Source organism: Trachypithecus francoisi, unplaced genomic scaffold, assembly GCF_009764315.1.
Source record: "Trachypithecus francoisi isolate TF-2019V2 unplaced genomic scaffold, Tfra_2.0 Lachesis_group0, whole genome shotgun sequence".
Lineage (NCBI taxonomy): Eukaryota > Metazoa > Chordata > Mammalia > Primates > Cercopithecidae > Trachypithecus > Trachypithecus francoisi.
Genome location: NW_022681453.1, coordinates 41,056,338 through 41,072,658, shown reverse-complemented (window position 1 = coordinate 41,072,658; position 16,321 = coordinate 41,056,338). Strand labels below are relative to the sequence as shown.

General features: G+C 44.0%; 1 protein-coding gene across 4 annotated transcripts in view; it reads left to right on the top strand.

Annotated features, from left to right (window-relative positions):
- SHQ1 (SHQ1, H/ACA ribonucleoprotein assembly factor) overlaps positions 1-16,321 on the top strand; it is a 377,353-nt gene that overhangs the window by 229,056 nt on the left and 131,976 nt on the right. For 3 of the 4 annotated variants that reach the window (XR_004436966.1, XR_004436967.1, XR_004436968.1), the window contains exon 13: positions 8,121-8,177. The exons of the other annotated variant lie outside the window; for it this stretch is intronic. The gene's annotated coding sequence lies outside the window, so the exon portion shown is untranslated. The remainder of the gene's footprint in view (positions 1-8,120; positions 8,178-16,321) is intronic. 4 annotated transcript variants of the gene reach the window in all.

Sequence of the window (16,321 nt, the reverse complement as noted above, 5' to 3'; positions counted from 1 at the left end):
TCAAAGAGGGATGCTGGACACGTAGCAGAAGAAGTTGGGCTTTCAGAGCTGAACTTGTTAGGGGGAGCCAGAACTGGGCAGAAGTGAGAGCCTTGGGTGGGACAGTGGTCAACAACAGCAGAGTATACTTATTTTTTAGAGAAAAGGTCTTGCTATGTTGCCCAGGCTGGTCTCAAACTCCTGAACTCAAGGAGTCCTCCTGCCTCAGCTTCCCAAGTTGCTGTGATTTCAGGTGGGAGCCACTGTGCACAGTAGAGTTTGACAGATGCTCAGATCGGCCAAGCTTGGGTGGTAAAAGCCTATAGGAGGGACTTTCATCTTAGTCCCAGGGGGCCATAAAAAAGGGTATCAGAGAAAGTTGAGTAGGAATTGCCCAGTGAAAGAGAAAGGAAAGGGGATTCCAGGTGGAGGGTTTTGTGCAAACAACTGGTGGAGGGTTTTGTGCAAACAAAAGCGTAGTGGGGAGAAAAGATTTCATTTCTGAGGATTTGCAAATCTGAGGGTGCTAAGAGTCTATAGAGTGACAAGTTCAAGGGCATTCTATAGAACCAGTGGTCTGCACTCTTCAAAATGCCAATATCATGAAAGAGAAAGAAAGGCTAAAAAACGGTATTAGATTAAAAGAGAAAATACATGCATGTACACTAAATGTAATGCCTGGTCCTAGACTGGCCCCTGGGTAAGGAGAAGCGGGAGTGGTACAAATGACATTATCGAGACAGTTGGAGGCATTTACATATGAACTATGTATTAGATAACACGTCAGAATAGTGCATTTTGGGGGGTGTTGATTTTGAGGGGGAGAGAGTAGGGGAGAGCCATCTGGGGTGCTGGGTATTGATACTTTCATCTGGGTGGTAATTACACAAGTAGGACTTGAATATTTAGCTGAATGTAAATTATACATAGTAGAAAAATAAACATTGATATTAAATACAGTTCTATTTTCTCTTACATAAAATGGTGTCCTTTTCTAAGGAAATGCATGCTGAAATACTAGGGGTAAGTGGGTGTGATGTCTACAATGAACTCTCAAATGTTTTAGGGGAAGACGATATTTATTTAGACAGCAGAGTGATACAACAAATATGGCAAAATGTTAATTGGTGAAGCTGGGCAAGGGGTAGGAAGGAGTTCCTTCTATTCTTCAATTCTATAAGTTACTTCAAAATAAAAAGTCTTTAAAAAAATGAATGGAGAAACAGAATGTGCAGGCTAAGAGCGGGGAGGGGAAACAGGAAAGTCTGAAAGTCAGGCCGCCCGTTTTATTGGAAGGGACATTGAGTTGTAGAAAGGCTAAATGGCTGGTCAAGGGTCAGTGAGCGATTAGTGTGGGCTTTGTGCCCCTGACCGTACTTCTGAGACCCAAGTCTCGCCTCTTTCCAGTCAACCAAAGGGTCCCAGGAGGGAGGTGTGAGTGTTAATATATGGCCTCCGATGTGGAGAAGACCTCAGGGGTGTAATTTTACAGAGTTCCTATTATTTCAGGTTATCACTAATGTGAGTTGTGCCATGAATTCCCCATGCACAGCCCTGAAATTTGCCCCATATGTTTGTAAAGGTTGATTACATCTTTGGGAGCTTTTTTCTAACATGAACAGAAGCTATTAATATATAGTTGCAATTGTTGCAGCTCATTGGGACCAAGTGTCTTTTCTGGTGTGTCATAAAAGGGCTCTGTACCTGATATCTGAAGGCAAACAACCAGGTATTGACAATCTATCGATTTCAGATGATGTGTAATGCCATCATTTCTTAGATAAGAAATTAGGAGAAAATCTCTCTTTCCCTTTCCAAAGGAGAGCAACTTAGTAAAGAGTAATGGAATCCTGGCTAACTATGGGGCTAGGCTTAAAAAGGAGTCCCCACTCTCACACATTTTAGCAGCAGTATAAATTGGTACAACCACTTGGAAAAACTGTTTGACAGTAGCTAATATAACTTAATATATGCTGGGCCAGGTGCAGTGGCTCACACCTGTAATCCCATTTTTAGAGGCCAAGGTAGGTGGATCACTTGAGATAGGGAGTTTGAGATCAGCCTGGCTAACATGGCGAAACCCCATCTCTACTAAAAATACACACACACACACACACACACAAAATAGCTGGGCAAGGTGGTGTGTGCCTGTAATCCCAGCTACTTGGGAGGCTGAGGCACAAGCATCTCTTGAACCCAGGAGGCAGAGGTTGCTGTGAGCTGAGATCACGCCCGGGCACTCCAACCTGGGTGACAGACAGAAACTCTGTCTCAAAAAGAAAAACCCAAACTAACAACAACAAAACAACTTAATATATGCTGAGTAAAAGCAATTCCATGCTTGTGCACTTAATGTAAGAGAAATAAGTATGCATGTTCACCCAAAAACACGTTCAGAAATATCCATAGCAGCTTTATTAATAACATCCCCCAAACAGAAACAACACAGAAACTGTGGTGTGTTCACGTATGGAGTACTACTGAGTAATGAAAGAGAATGAAATACTGAAATATACAGTAACATGGCTGAATGTCATAGCTACATGAATGCAAAAGAAAACATTCAGGGTGATTCTAGTTAGTTGAAGTTTAGAAACAGGTGAACTGAATCTATGCTAATAGAGGTCATTTTAGAGGGTGTTGATTTTGAGGGGGATAGAGTGGGAGAGAGCCATCTGGAGTGCCAGGAATGTTGGTGCCTTCATAGGGGTGGTGATTACACAAGTAAAACTTGAGTATTTAGCTGAATGTAAATTATACATAGTAGAAAAATAAACATTTTACAAAGATTTCTTCCCACTGGTAATGTTGTCTTGAGGGGCTGAAGAATGGGACATCCCAATGACTGTGCTTGATAGCAGCAATCTGGGGTTGGTTGTATCCTCAACCCCATTCTACAATGGTCAATTGCATATGCTCTTGCCCATGTATGCTGGGCAACAGTCACCAATCAGCCAAGCCTCTGTCAATGCCTGTGCATTAAACCCGTGCCCTCAGGACTGCTTCCACCTGGAGGACAAAGGCCGCGGCCACACAAGCTCTAGGACAGCAGACAGCTTTTCTCAAACTTCAGTGTGCAAAATAATCACCTGGTGATGCTATAAAAATACTGATTCTGATCTAATAGGTCCTGGGGGGGGGGTCCTAACATGTGTTTCCAATAAGCTCCTAGGTGATGCTGATGCTGCTTGACCAACTTTGAGTATCAAGGCTCTAGAAGCCGACAGGTCAGGGTAAGATTCTTGGCTCTGCCATATATGAGCTCTGTAATCTTTGTGGTTTTGTTTGTTTGTTTGTTTCTTTTCTTTTCTTATTTTATTTATTTATTTTGCGATGGAGTCTTACTCTATCACTCAGGCTGGAGTGCGGTGGTGCTATCTCGGCTCACTGCAACCTCTGCCTCACGGGTTAAAGCAATTCTTGTGCCTCAGCCTCCCCTGTAGCTGGGATTACAGGCCTGTGCCACCACGCCTGGCTAATTGTTATATTTTTAGTAGAGATGAGGTTTCACTATGTTAGCCAGGCTGGTCTTGAACTCCTGATCTCAGGTGATCCGCCCGCCTCAGCCTCCCAAAGTGGTGGGATTACAGGCGTGAGCCACCTTGTCTGGCCTGAGCTCTGTAATCTTTGCCAAATTACTTGTCCTCTCTGAACCTCAATTTCTTTTTCCATAAAATGGTGGGGGTGTGATGGCTTAGCTGGGGTGGAGTGGGGAGGGACAGGCAAGACACTCATCTCCCAGAATGGTGCAGATTAAGCATGATAATATACATAAAGTGTTTAGCACAGTGCCTGCCCTATAGCAAGCACTCACTAATTGATAACTCTTGTTATATTATTTTTAATAAAGAAGAAGGTCTGGGTCATAATTTGGAGAAAGATGAGTGAATGTAGTTAATGAGGGCAGGAATGAATGAGCACTTCCCTTGTATCTTATCTAAGAAGGATATTTTCTCTTACTTCGTTTTCTTCCACTTCATCCCATCATCCTTTCCTTGAATTCATTCCCTGGGTCTTCACTATCAAGACAAGATGTGTTTCCTCTTCATTCTTCCTCCCACCCCAAGCCACCTAAAATCTGACAAAGCTGGAAGAACTCAGGCAGAACTGAAGCTTGAAGCCAGGCAGATTGTCAGATTGTGCCCGGAGGTGATATCTTTGTTAAGGAAACATCCTCCCCACCTTGGCTGTTTCTAGTGGGGCGGGCTTGGGCCTTGAGAGTAGAGGTCCACAGCTGGGTCTCCACGTATGCCCACGCCCAGCTGCCCTCCTCAGAAACCGCCCATGCTTTTCCACACACAAGGCCCCTCTGGAGGAAGACATATGTTTCTCAATCTGTGGGGCTGTCAGTTGGCATCTTTTTCAAGAACTGAATTAACTTGTCGTCCTAGAGGAAAAAAAGAGAAGTGCTTTGTTTTGTCTGTAGGGTAACAGGCCTGGACTGGGTCCAAATTTGGGGGTGCTCCTCTTTCAGTTGGAGGTGAGGGAGCCATCTGATTGGAGCCTTGAGGCTGGGGGAGCTCTAAGTCACAGTTTGGCTCAATTCTATAAAGTAACATTGTGTTTAGTGAGTGCCAGGCACAAGACCAGGCACCAAAGGCTCAAAAATAGTTAAACAATGGCACTTACAGTGGAGCAGGGAGACAGAAGAGAAGCAACTATAAAGTCCTAAGATAAATGCCTAGGTAGGGGTGTACATGATGTGCAGAGAATGGGGAAAGACCAGAAGGTGTGGCAGCCAGTCTTCAAGATGGCTCTCAATGAGACACACTGCTTGACATTCATGCCCTTGTTTAGGCCCTTCCTGTGTTGAGTCTGGGCTGACCTATATAACCAACAGAATGTGGTAGAAGTGACTCTGTGTGACTTCCAAGGCTAGGTCATAAAAGGCCTTGCAGCTTCCACCTTGGTCTCTCGGAATGCATGCTCTGGGAGAAATCAGCTGTCATATCAAAAGTCTGACTGTGCTGAGGCCACCATGCTCTGAGGAAGCCCAACCCAGCCATGGGAAGGCATCACAAGAAGACACAGAAATACCATCTCCATAGCCAGCTTTTCCACCTATCTCACCCAGGCAAGGGACAGGTGTGTGAAGGAGCTATGTTGGATGCCCAGTCCAGTTGAGCCTTCAGATAACTCCAGCCTTGGCTGCCATCTGACTGCAACTGGCTGAGAGACCCCATGTGAGAAACTTTCAGTGGAGCTCAGTCAACTCACAGCACCTCAAATAACCATGAGCAATAAGAATAGTTGCGTTAAGCTGCCAAATCTGGGTGGTTTGTTACACAAGGACTGATAGAAGGAGAAGGGTTTCTGGTAGAAAGGATGATGAGGGAGGGAGGGAGTAGAACAGTAGATTTCTGGATGGGGAGCAGCATCCCATGGAGAAGTGCATCTTGGAAAACCACACAGAAAGGAGAATCAGAATAGGCTCTTGAGGAATTAGGAGCGGTTAAATATTAATAGAGAGCAAAGGCCAGGCAGAGAGAAGTGAGGAGAGCACTGGTAGAAGTGGGCAGGGGCCAGACCTACGGATTCTGCACAGGGATTTAAACAACATACCATGTGGTTTGTGGGAGCTTTGTATTTACTTAGAATTTGGGAGGTGAAGATGTGAACTCCCCCTATAAATTTCCCTATGACTGCTGCTATTATTGTCTTCAGCAGCTGCGACAAAAACCACTCTGGAGACTTGGTGAACACAAACGCTGAATGGCCTCATTGGCTCAAAGAAAGAGGGGAAAGGGCTAAACACTGTTCAGAGTTCTTCCACTGCTTTCCCCAGGTCTGGGAAATGTCACGTGCCTGAGAAGTCCTGGATTCCATTTTAGCAGTAGCCAGAAACTACCTTCCCTGGATTGATGATTTATCCACAAAGTACCTGCCCACTAGCACTGGGAAATATGTGATTTAAATCATTAAATATGTGATTTAAATGATGCTAGCATCAAGCCAGGTCCTCCCTGCAGTCTCACTGGGGGCTATTTCCACCTGCAACCCTGGCTAAAAGGGAAGAACCCAAGGGAGAACAGTCCCCACGGCTGTAGTTTCTCCTCTGCTATGCCATCTAGTTACCTTTGTAGGCCTCCACATTCTCTACTGTAAAATGGGGACAGTAATGCCTATCTTACCCTTGACTGGAGAGTATTAAATGAAATACTGTGATTCAAGTAAGCAGCAAAAACCCCACGTACAGGGCGCACTCAGCAAATGGAGGCCATTGTTAATATTGCTCTTGCCTTGGTGCTCTGGTCTTCTATCCCGAGTCTGCTCTCAAGGTAGCAGATACAGAATAAAAGCGCTGTCCTTGGCCAATATCGCTAATGGATTAGGCCATTCTTTGTCCCAGCATATAGATGGCCTCACAGTCTCCGGCAGCCACTAATATTAATTAATAGCACACATTTCTTGAGATCTCACCATGCTACAAATGAGTTTTCTCTTGTAATCCTCATGAAAGTCCTGCAGAAACATTTTACTTTTGAGAAAACTAAGGTGGAGCAAGGATAATCTACTCAAAGCTATGAAGCCAGGAAGAGCTGGGACTGGAGTTGGAACACTCCAGAGCCTGCTGCTTAACCACAGCCCCACACTGCCTCTCAAAGGAGTCTGCCCTAGAAAGGAGGAGCACAGGATGAAAGCGCACACCACCTCCCATTGTTCTCAGAAACTTAGATGAACTGTACATTGTCTTTGTTTAGGCATAGCCCGTTCAATTAGCATGCTAGTGATTTTATCTTTTCCTGCTAAGTCCAAGTGTTAAAGCAACAGAAGAAGGGCTCTTTTAATCCCAGTTCCCCATAATTACTAGTGAGAAATAGCCTCAGAAAATGCCATACCATGTTTTGAGGTTTTGAGGAATTATCTGGAGCTTACACTAGAACATTAAGCCAATTAGGCAGGAACTCTGTTTTCCTTACCTCTGTACTCTCTGTACTTAGAGCAGTGCCTGGCCCATAGTAGATGTTCAATACATATTTATTGAATGGGTGGGTACAGGGTCTACTTCTCCATTAGGCCTAGTAGACACAGTGCCTGAGGCCCAGATATTGTTAGGGGTACATGATAGTGTTGTTATTTTCCTTTACAAACAAGAGAAAAAATAGATATAAAAAAAGTCAATACATAACAATGAATCCAGCCTAGAAAATATTCTTTATGCCAATGCAGTCATAAAATATAATTTTTATTTTTTTTTAAGGAAGTGATGGCCAACCTAGCCAGGAGAATTCTAATGCAGTCCTGAATGAGTGGGACTTCTGTATAAATGCCCAGTTGGGTACAGGGTAAATCTTAGACAAGATCCATTTCTTCCCACCTGTGCTTTAGGAAGTAGAAGTGCAGAGCAGGCCATCTGTGACACCACATGTACCCTGTGGCTCATTCCTTTCATGTCCACGGCCTCCCCACAAGGATGTCCTCTCCTTTGCACCAGGGATGATTGGACCAGTATGCAACCCTGACCAGGGACAGCCAATAGGAGCTGCTCAGGGGCACAGAGCCAGGCAGGAAATGCTGTGCCCAAGAGGTGCTACAATGAGCAGTGCCAATCCAGAAGGACTGAAGCTAAAATATGAGAAAAGAATCAGTAAATAGTAAAGAAGCTAGAGAAGACACAGTGAAGTGGAGACAGAGTAACTGGGTTGTGAGAATTGTGGAATGGAGTGAGGATACCTCAACTCTCTCTGCAGCTTGGGCTAGCTGATCTAGTTCCTGTGTGGACTCCAAACACAAGACCCACCTGCATTTACTGAGTACCTTCTGTTTCTAGGCCCTGGGCCAAGTGGTTTATATATATCGCCTCATTTAACCTCCCAACAACCCTATAGAGGTGGTTTTATCTTTATCCTACTTATCAAATGTGGAAAGGAAGCTTAACTCATTTGTTCAGGGTCACATAGCTAGTAACTGGAAGAACCAAGCCTCAAAAACCCAGCCTGTTGGATTCCAAAGTCCACAATTTAACCAACAAACCAACTTGTTTTGTCAAATTCCAAAGTCTATTCCAGACTCCAGGAAGCTCAGCAGTTCACCTTTCTTGGTTTCTCTTGAGATCCCTGTTATCAATATGTTATATGTGTCCTTGCAATTCACTGGAGTAATGGCTTGAGGTAGTCTGAAAATCTGTTCTTTATCTGCAGAAGACCAACGGTCCAGGAGAAGGTCAAGAAAGAGAGAGGACCTGGGGTAAACAACAGGTAATAAACATGAAAAACAAAAACAAACACAAAAAACTGGTGAGGAGCTGTATATTGGTGAAGAGAAGCAGCTCCAGTTTGCCAGGTCATGGTGAGAATGAGCTTCAAGTAGTCAGAAAGAGGCCAGATTAGGGAGAGTCCAGAAAAAAAGATCAAAGAGGGTTGTTCTTCCCCCCATAGACAAGGGGCTTCAATGGTAAGAAACAGGAGGAAGTGTGTACAAAGCAGCATTTAAGAATGTGGTTGGCAGAGCCAGGATGAATTTGCCACAGAGAGGGAAAAAGCAAGAGGTTACTTTTACAGAAGTAGGAGAAAGATAACCAAGCATGAACTTTGATGGTGGTGTGGGGAATGGGAGGTAAGCACGCTGCATGGTAAAGAAAGACTGCACAGGAATAATTAGAAGAAGGCAGAAAGGGAACCAGAGGGAGGAACCATCTGTGATTATGTCCAGAAAATTAAAATCTCAGTGGCAGAGATTTCTAGTTGTCTACGATATCCTTTTGCCCCTTCTTATAAAAGCTCATAGTTTTTAGCTGGGTGCATGACTGCCTAAGTAAGATAAAGGCTACATTCTCCAGCCTCCCTTGCAGTCTGGTGTGGCTATGGACCTGTCTCCTGCGGAAACGGATCTGCCCTAGTGTCCCTGCTGGGCTCTTTTCACTGTCTGGGAGCAGCCATGGGAAAAATGGTCTTGGTCACAGTGTGGTGGTAGATTCACATTTGGAGAGCAGCAGCTGGGGCCATTAGTCAACTACTTTCCCCATCACAGGAGATCTGAGAAGGGCAGTTTTGTAGCTGCCACATGCTTTCCATCCATTTGTTGTTGTTGTTGTTTTGTTTTGTTTGTTTTCTCATTTTGTTTCTGTGCTGGTTCCAGGCTCAGGCAGGCTCTCACCTAGTGACCACAAGATGGCTGCCATAGCTCCAGTATCACATCTCACTGGGTAAACCAATGGGAAACATCTGCCTTTTTCCCAGCACCCACTGTGAAAACCTCATTGTGTCTCATTGGTTCTGAATGAGTTACATATTCCCCTCTGAACCAGTCACTGTGACTAGGGAAATATGACTTGCTGATTGACTGAGGCCTAGACCACATGCTCCACTCCTAGAGGGAGGGATGACACTCTAGCCAGATTCTAGAGTCAGAGTGTAGGGGAGGATGAGTCCCCAAAGAAAAATGGAAGGTGAGGGAACTATGCTGGGGAGACAACAACAAAATGTCCTTAATAATAGTGTTAAATGTCCTCACACTTATTTCCTCCTAGAACCCTATTTGCTGAGTTACTTGTGCACAGCACACACTGAGAGATGCTGGACCTTAGAAATATAAGACATGCATAATATCTCTGTAATTACACCTTCTGCTTGTTTTTTACAAATGGGCCATTCGAGTTAGGAATGGTAGCAAAGAGAAAATCTCCTATTTATTTATTTATTTGAGACTGAGTCTTGCTTTGTCACCCAGCCTGGAGTACAGTGGTGCAATCTTGGCTCACTGCAGCCTCAACCTCCTAGGCTCAAGCAATCCTCCCACCTCAGTTTCCTGAGTAGGTGGGACTACTAGCACGCACCACCACACCTAGCTAATTTATTTTTTATTTCTGGGGGCGGGGGGGTCTCACTTTGTTGTCCACCCTGGTCTCTAACTCCTGGCCTCAAGTGATCCTCCTGCCTCAGCCTCTCAAAGTGCTGGGATTACAGATGTGAACCACCACACCTGGCCAAAATCTCCAGGGGAGATGGGGTCACATGGTTGATGAAAACATCCACTTGGCCCTTCTTGATATATTCTATTCTCTTAGATATTTTTATTCCAAAACAGATGAAGAGTTTGCCAGATTTTATGTATTTTTGCGAGAAGAGATAATGAGACTCCATAAATTACCCCAAAGTGTCCTTAATGACCTTTCCATTGCCTCTCAAGTACCCCTGTAGCCTCCTTGATAGGAATCGATTAGGAGTCTTCATTCTCCTCTTATCATTGACGGCACCTCTGGGAAAAAAAAGGCCATGCCCTTCCCTCCCACTTGCTGTAGGGATTAATGTCCAGATAAGATCCTAACAGAAAGAAACAATTTGGGTTCAGCAGTTGTGAACCAGTGGGGCTAGGTGGCCAGCATTTAAGATATTATGTCCTGGGCATGTGTGAATTGATAATATCTTTATTGATTCTGAGGAGTTACATGACAATACAAGCATGTTCAAAAATATTTATCACAGAGTATTGTAGCTAACCGACTCCATTTTAAAGTTTACAAAAGATAAATCATAAATGCCATTCTTGCTTAATATTCTACATTTTCTCTTTAAAATAAATAAAAAGATTACAAAAAATGATGAGAAAACCAGTAACAATAACACTGAGTCCTTTCTGTAGGTCAGGCACTCTGCTAAGTACTTCATATGCATTATCTTGTTTTATCTTTACAATCATATAATGGGGAAGGTAATATTATTGTTCACATTTTACAGATGAGAAAAATTGAGGCTCGGCTGGGCGTAGTGGCTCACGCCTGTAATCCCAATACTTTGGGAGGCCAAGGCATGCAGATCACTTGAGGCCAGGAGTTCGAGACCAGCCTAGCCAACATGGTGAAACTCCATGTCTAGTAAAAACACAAAAAATTAGCTGGGAGTGGTGTCAGGCACCTGTAATCCCAGCTACTTGCGAGGCTGAGGCAGGAGAATCGCTTGAACCTGGGAGGTGGAGGTTGCAGTGAGCTGAGATGGCACCACTGTACTCCAGCCTGGTGACAGAGATAGACTCCGTCTTGAAAGAAAAAAAAAAAGAAAGAAAATTGAGGCTCAGTGAAATTAAGGAACAAATTCAACACTATATAACTAATAAGTAAAAGAGTCAGGGCTGGGCATGATGGCTCACGCCTGTAATCCCAGCACTTTGGGAGGTCAAGGCAGGTGAATCACTTGAGTTCAGGAGTTTGAGACCAGCCTGACCAACATGGTGAAACCCTGTCTCTACTAAAAATACAAACATTAGCTAGGCGTGGTGGTGCACGACTGTAATCCTAGCTACTCGGGAGGCCGAGGCAGGAGAATTGCTTGAACCCAGGAGGCGGAAGTTGCAGTGAGCTGAGATCATGCCATTGCACTCCAGCCTGGGCAACAGAACCAAGACTCCATCTCAAAAAAAACAAAAAACAAAAAACAAAAAAAAAGATTTTTTTTTTTTTTTCAGCAGATGTGGATTTCACTCTGCCACCCAGGCTGGAGTGCAGTGGTGCAGTCATAGCTTACTGCAGCCTCAAACTCTTGGACTCGAGCAAACCTCTCACCTCAGCCTCTCCAGTAGCTGGGACTATAAGCACACACCTGGTTATTTTTTTTTCTCTTTTCTTTTCTTTTGTTTTTTTTTTTGGCCAAGGTCTCACTGTCGCCCAGGCTGGAGTATAGTGGTGCAGTGGCATGATCTCAGCTCACTGCAGACTCCACCTCCTGTACTCAAGTGATCCTCCTGCCTCAGCCACCCGAGTAGCTGGGACTACAGGCACGGACTACCATGCCTGGCTAATTTTTGCATGGTTTGTAGAGATGAGGTTTCACAGTGTTGCTCAGGCTGGTCTGGAACTCCTGGGCTCAAGGGATCCACCAACCTTGGCCTCCTAAAGTGCTGGGATTATAGGCGTGAGCCACTGCACCCAGCCTATCAGAGTCAGAATTTGAAATCGGGTCTAGTTTCAGTATGTGTGTTCTTAAAATTACCGTTCTATACCCTACCACTTAATGATACAAGCTTTTCTCCCCCTAGCATACCTATCCCATAGGGATGCTGGGTGAATCAAATGTACTAAAATGTGCAAAGATATCAGACACTTCCCAACCTGCAGTGACTGGGCCATTGGAAGCTGTAGGTTTTGTTTTGACCAAACTCTTTGTTTATTGTCACCTTTGACTTTTGTGGAGTGGCATTGCCAAAGATCCCTGATGCTTCTGTCTCCCTTGAGTTGCCAGACCAGACCCAGTGACATGTACCAGGCTTTTGCCGGCTCTCGCCCCCCAACTTATAAGGCAGGATCCAGGCTTTTTACTGAATCTTTCCCTAGTAAGTATTTATAGAAGTCATTAGGGTGCCACATATGTGCTCATAAATGTGAACAGTCAGTATCTCCTGGCATAAACCAGTCTATTTCCTTTCTCCTGCTCTGGCCTCCTTATTCTGGGCACCCTTGGTATAGGAGGTACCACTGCTGTTTTCCCTGTAATTGGGTACAGTTGTGCCTGATGCAGGGCACTGTGACTTCCCATCTCTGCTTTGCTGGTGCCCCCCAAGGACCTGAAGCTGCTATGTTTTCAGGAATCCTCAGTGGGCAGGAGTCCTCAAGTGTCATCCACTGTATAGTATAATAATCTGTTGGAGAGCATGAGGAATTTGAATAAGATATTTTGGGTAAGCTTTACTAAAGTGTAGTATGTATATAGAAAGAGACATAAATCATAAGTATTCAGTTCCATGGATTTTTCATAAAATGAACCCATACATGTAACCAGCACCAACATCAAGAAACAGAAGACTCCCAGCACCAGAGAGTCTCCTTTGTGCCCCCTTCCATTAGCAAGGGTAGCCCCCCTTCCCTAGGGTAACCACTATCCTAATTCTTTGTTTTGAAATGGAGTCTTGCTCTGTTGCCCAGGCTGGACATCTCCAATCACTGCAATGTCTGCCTCCCAGGTTCAAGTGATTCTCCTGCCTTGGCCTCCTAAGGAGCTGGGACTACAGCTGTGCACCACCACATCTGGCTAATTTTTTTGTAGTTTTGGACTTTTTTGTATTTTGTATTTTTTTGGTAACTTACGATGTATGTCTTTTTCTGTATATGGATGAGGTTTCTCCAGGGGTTTTGTCTGTTGGCCAGGCTGGTCTCGAACTCCTGACCTCAGGTGATCTGCCAGCCTTGACCTCTTTAAGTGCTGGGATTAAAGGCCTGAGCCTCCGCTCCTGGCCCCACTATCCTAACTTCTAACACTATAGATTCTGGTTGCCTCTTTTAAAACTTGATATAAAAAGGAATCATATAGACTTTTTAAAATCTAGTTTATTTTGCTCAATATTAGGTTTGTAAGATATAGTTACATTAGTGAATACAGCTGTAGCTTATAATTTTCATTTCTGTGTAGTATGCCATTGTATGGATATAGCGCATACAATGTTTAGTTATCCATTCTAGTGTAGATAGGCATTTGGGTAGTTTCCAGTTTGGGACTCTTATGAATGGTGCTGTTGTGAACATCTTTGTTCATGTCTTTTGGTGAACATATGCAAACATTTCTGTTGGGGATATATACATATGTGTGTGCATGTACGTGTGTGTGTGCGCGCGCATGTGTGTATGTATAAATTGTTGCCAGGTCACAGGCTATGCATATATTTAGCTTTAGTCAATACTGCCAAACAGACTTTCTTTTATTTATTTATTTATTATTATTATACTTTAAGTTCTAGGGTACATGTGCATGACGTGCAGGTTTGTTACATATGTATACATGTGCCATGTTGGTGTGCTGCACCCATTAACTCGTCATTTACATTAGGTATATCTCCTAATGCTCTCCCTCCCCCCTCCCCCACTCCATGACAGGCCCCAGTGTATGATGTTCCCCACCCTGTCTCCAAGTGTTCTCATTGTTCAATTCCCACCTATGAGTAAGAACGTACGGTGTTTGGTTTTCTGTCCTTGTGATAGTTTGCTGAGAATGATGGTTTCCAGCTTCATCCGTGTCCCTACAAAGGACATGAACTCATCCTTTTTTATGGCTGCATAGTATTCCATGGTGTATATGTGCCATATTTTCTTAATCCAGTCTATCACTGATGGACATTTGGGTTGGTTCCAAGTCTTTGCTATTGTGAATAGTGCCTCAATAAACATATGTGTGCATGTGTCTTTGTAGCAGCATGATTTAGAATCCTTTGGGTATAACCCAGTAATGGGATGGCTGGGTCAAATGGTATTTATAGTTCTAGATCCTTGAGGAATCACCACACTGTCTTCCACAATGGTTGAACTAGTTTACAGTCCCACCAACAATGTAACAGTGTTCCTATTTCTCCACATCCTCTCCAGCACCTGTTGTTTCCTGACTTTTTAATGATCGCCATTCTAACTGGTGTGAGATGGTATCTGATTGTGGTTTTAATTTGCATTTCTCTGATGGTCACTGATGATGAGCTATTTTTCATGTGTCTGTTCTGCCAAACAGACTTTCAAAGTGATTGGACCAATATACACTCCCATCGGTGATACAGGTATTTGGATAAAGTTGCTATAGTATTATGGTTTGTTGTTTTCTTTGTCCAGATGCCCTTCAAAACTTAAGTCCTGCTCAGGCCAAAGGGTCCCCTCTCCATGAGTCTCTTCAGTGTATCAGTTAGAGTTTGTGGTTGCAAGCAACAGAAATCAACTCTAGCTAACATGTAGGAGATGCTCATACAATGACAGAGGTAATTTTCCAAAAGGAAATCTGGATGTTGTTAGAATGGGAAATGGATTCTGGACTAATGGATAAGACTTGGATAGAAACAGAAACCAAGGCAATGTTGGAGGCTATGGCATGAATCACAGCAGCAGTCTCCAAGCAGAAACCTTTCTGTGAGCATGTCACCCTGCATGGAATGGCCTCACTCTTGACCTTTCATTATACAGTAGCCCAGGAAAGAAAATCCAGTGGCCTGAGCTTACATGGTGGACCTGTTCTCCAACACATTAAGCTAGAGAGAGGCAGGGACTGTGCCTTTGAGTTCTGTAGTGGGATATGATCCCATCCCATGATGCAGTACTTTCCCTGCAGATCTCATTAACCAAAAATGAGATAATTCCCCCAAAAGTAATCTAGAATGAAAGATGAAGATTTCTGGAAAAATCAGAATGTAAAATGAGTGCTGGGCAGCCAAAGAAAAAAGATGGCTATCTACCAATCTAAGAGAGAGATGCATACGAGGAGTAATGACCAATAGGAAGCCCAGTCATATTTTTTTGGTAGCTGGGACTTGGGCCCCAAACTGCAACACAGACAACTCTGGTAGCTCATTTGGACCACATGGAACATCCTTGCTTTTCTAAACTTGTGTGTTAATTTTCTCGGACTGCTGTAACAAATTCCCATGAAGTGCATGGCTTAAAACAACAGCAATGTGTTCTCTCACAGTTCTGGAGGTAGAAGCATGAAGCCAGGTATTGACAGGAGCATGCTCCCAGTAGAGGCCAGAGGAAGGATACTTCCTTGACTCCTCCTAGCATTTGGGGTTGCTGGAAGTCCTTGGGGCTCCCTGGGTTGTAGCTGCCCTGCTTTGATCCCTACATCTGTCTTCACATGGCCTTATCTTCTGTGTATTCCTCTCCTCTTCTTATAAGGACACCAGTTGTTGTATTTAGGTCCCATCTTAAATCAGTATAACCTCTTGTTAACTAATTATATCTGCAAAGAGGCTATTTTCAAATAAGATCACATTTTGAGGTTTCCGGTGAATACAGATTTTGGGGGGATGCTATTCAGACTGCTATAGCAGATTCAGTTTCAAACCAGAGAATTTGGTGAGCTCTGATTTCTTTAATTCCTCCTACCACTTGCTGATACCCAAGTCTAATGTTTTCTTGCATGCTGGCTACATGGAAGAAATGGAAGCTATGAATTACAATCATGGCCTGATCTTTTAATGCATTATATAACCCCACTCTCCTTCAAAGCTGATCCACTCAGATCCCAGAATTGACCAGATTGGTATGATTCAGTGGTAAAGAGAAGAGGCTGTAGTGGAACGGCCAAGATTGAAACCCTGGTTTGGGCCGGGCACAGTGGCTCACACCTGTAATCCCAGCACTTTGGGAGACCGAGGCAGGTGGATCACCTGAGGTCAGGAGTTCAAGACCAGCCTGGCAACATGGTGAAACCCCATCTCTACTAAAAATACAAAAATTAGCCAGGCATGGTGGCAGGCACCTATAATCCCAGCTACTTATGAGGCTGAGGCAAGAGAATCTCTTGAACCCAGGAGGCAGAGGTTGCAGTGAGCCAAGATCATGCCATTGCACTCCAGCCTGGGCAACAAGAGCAAAACTCTGTCTCAAGAAAACAAAACAAAATACAACAACAAAAAACCCTGGTTTGACCTTTTTACTATCTGG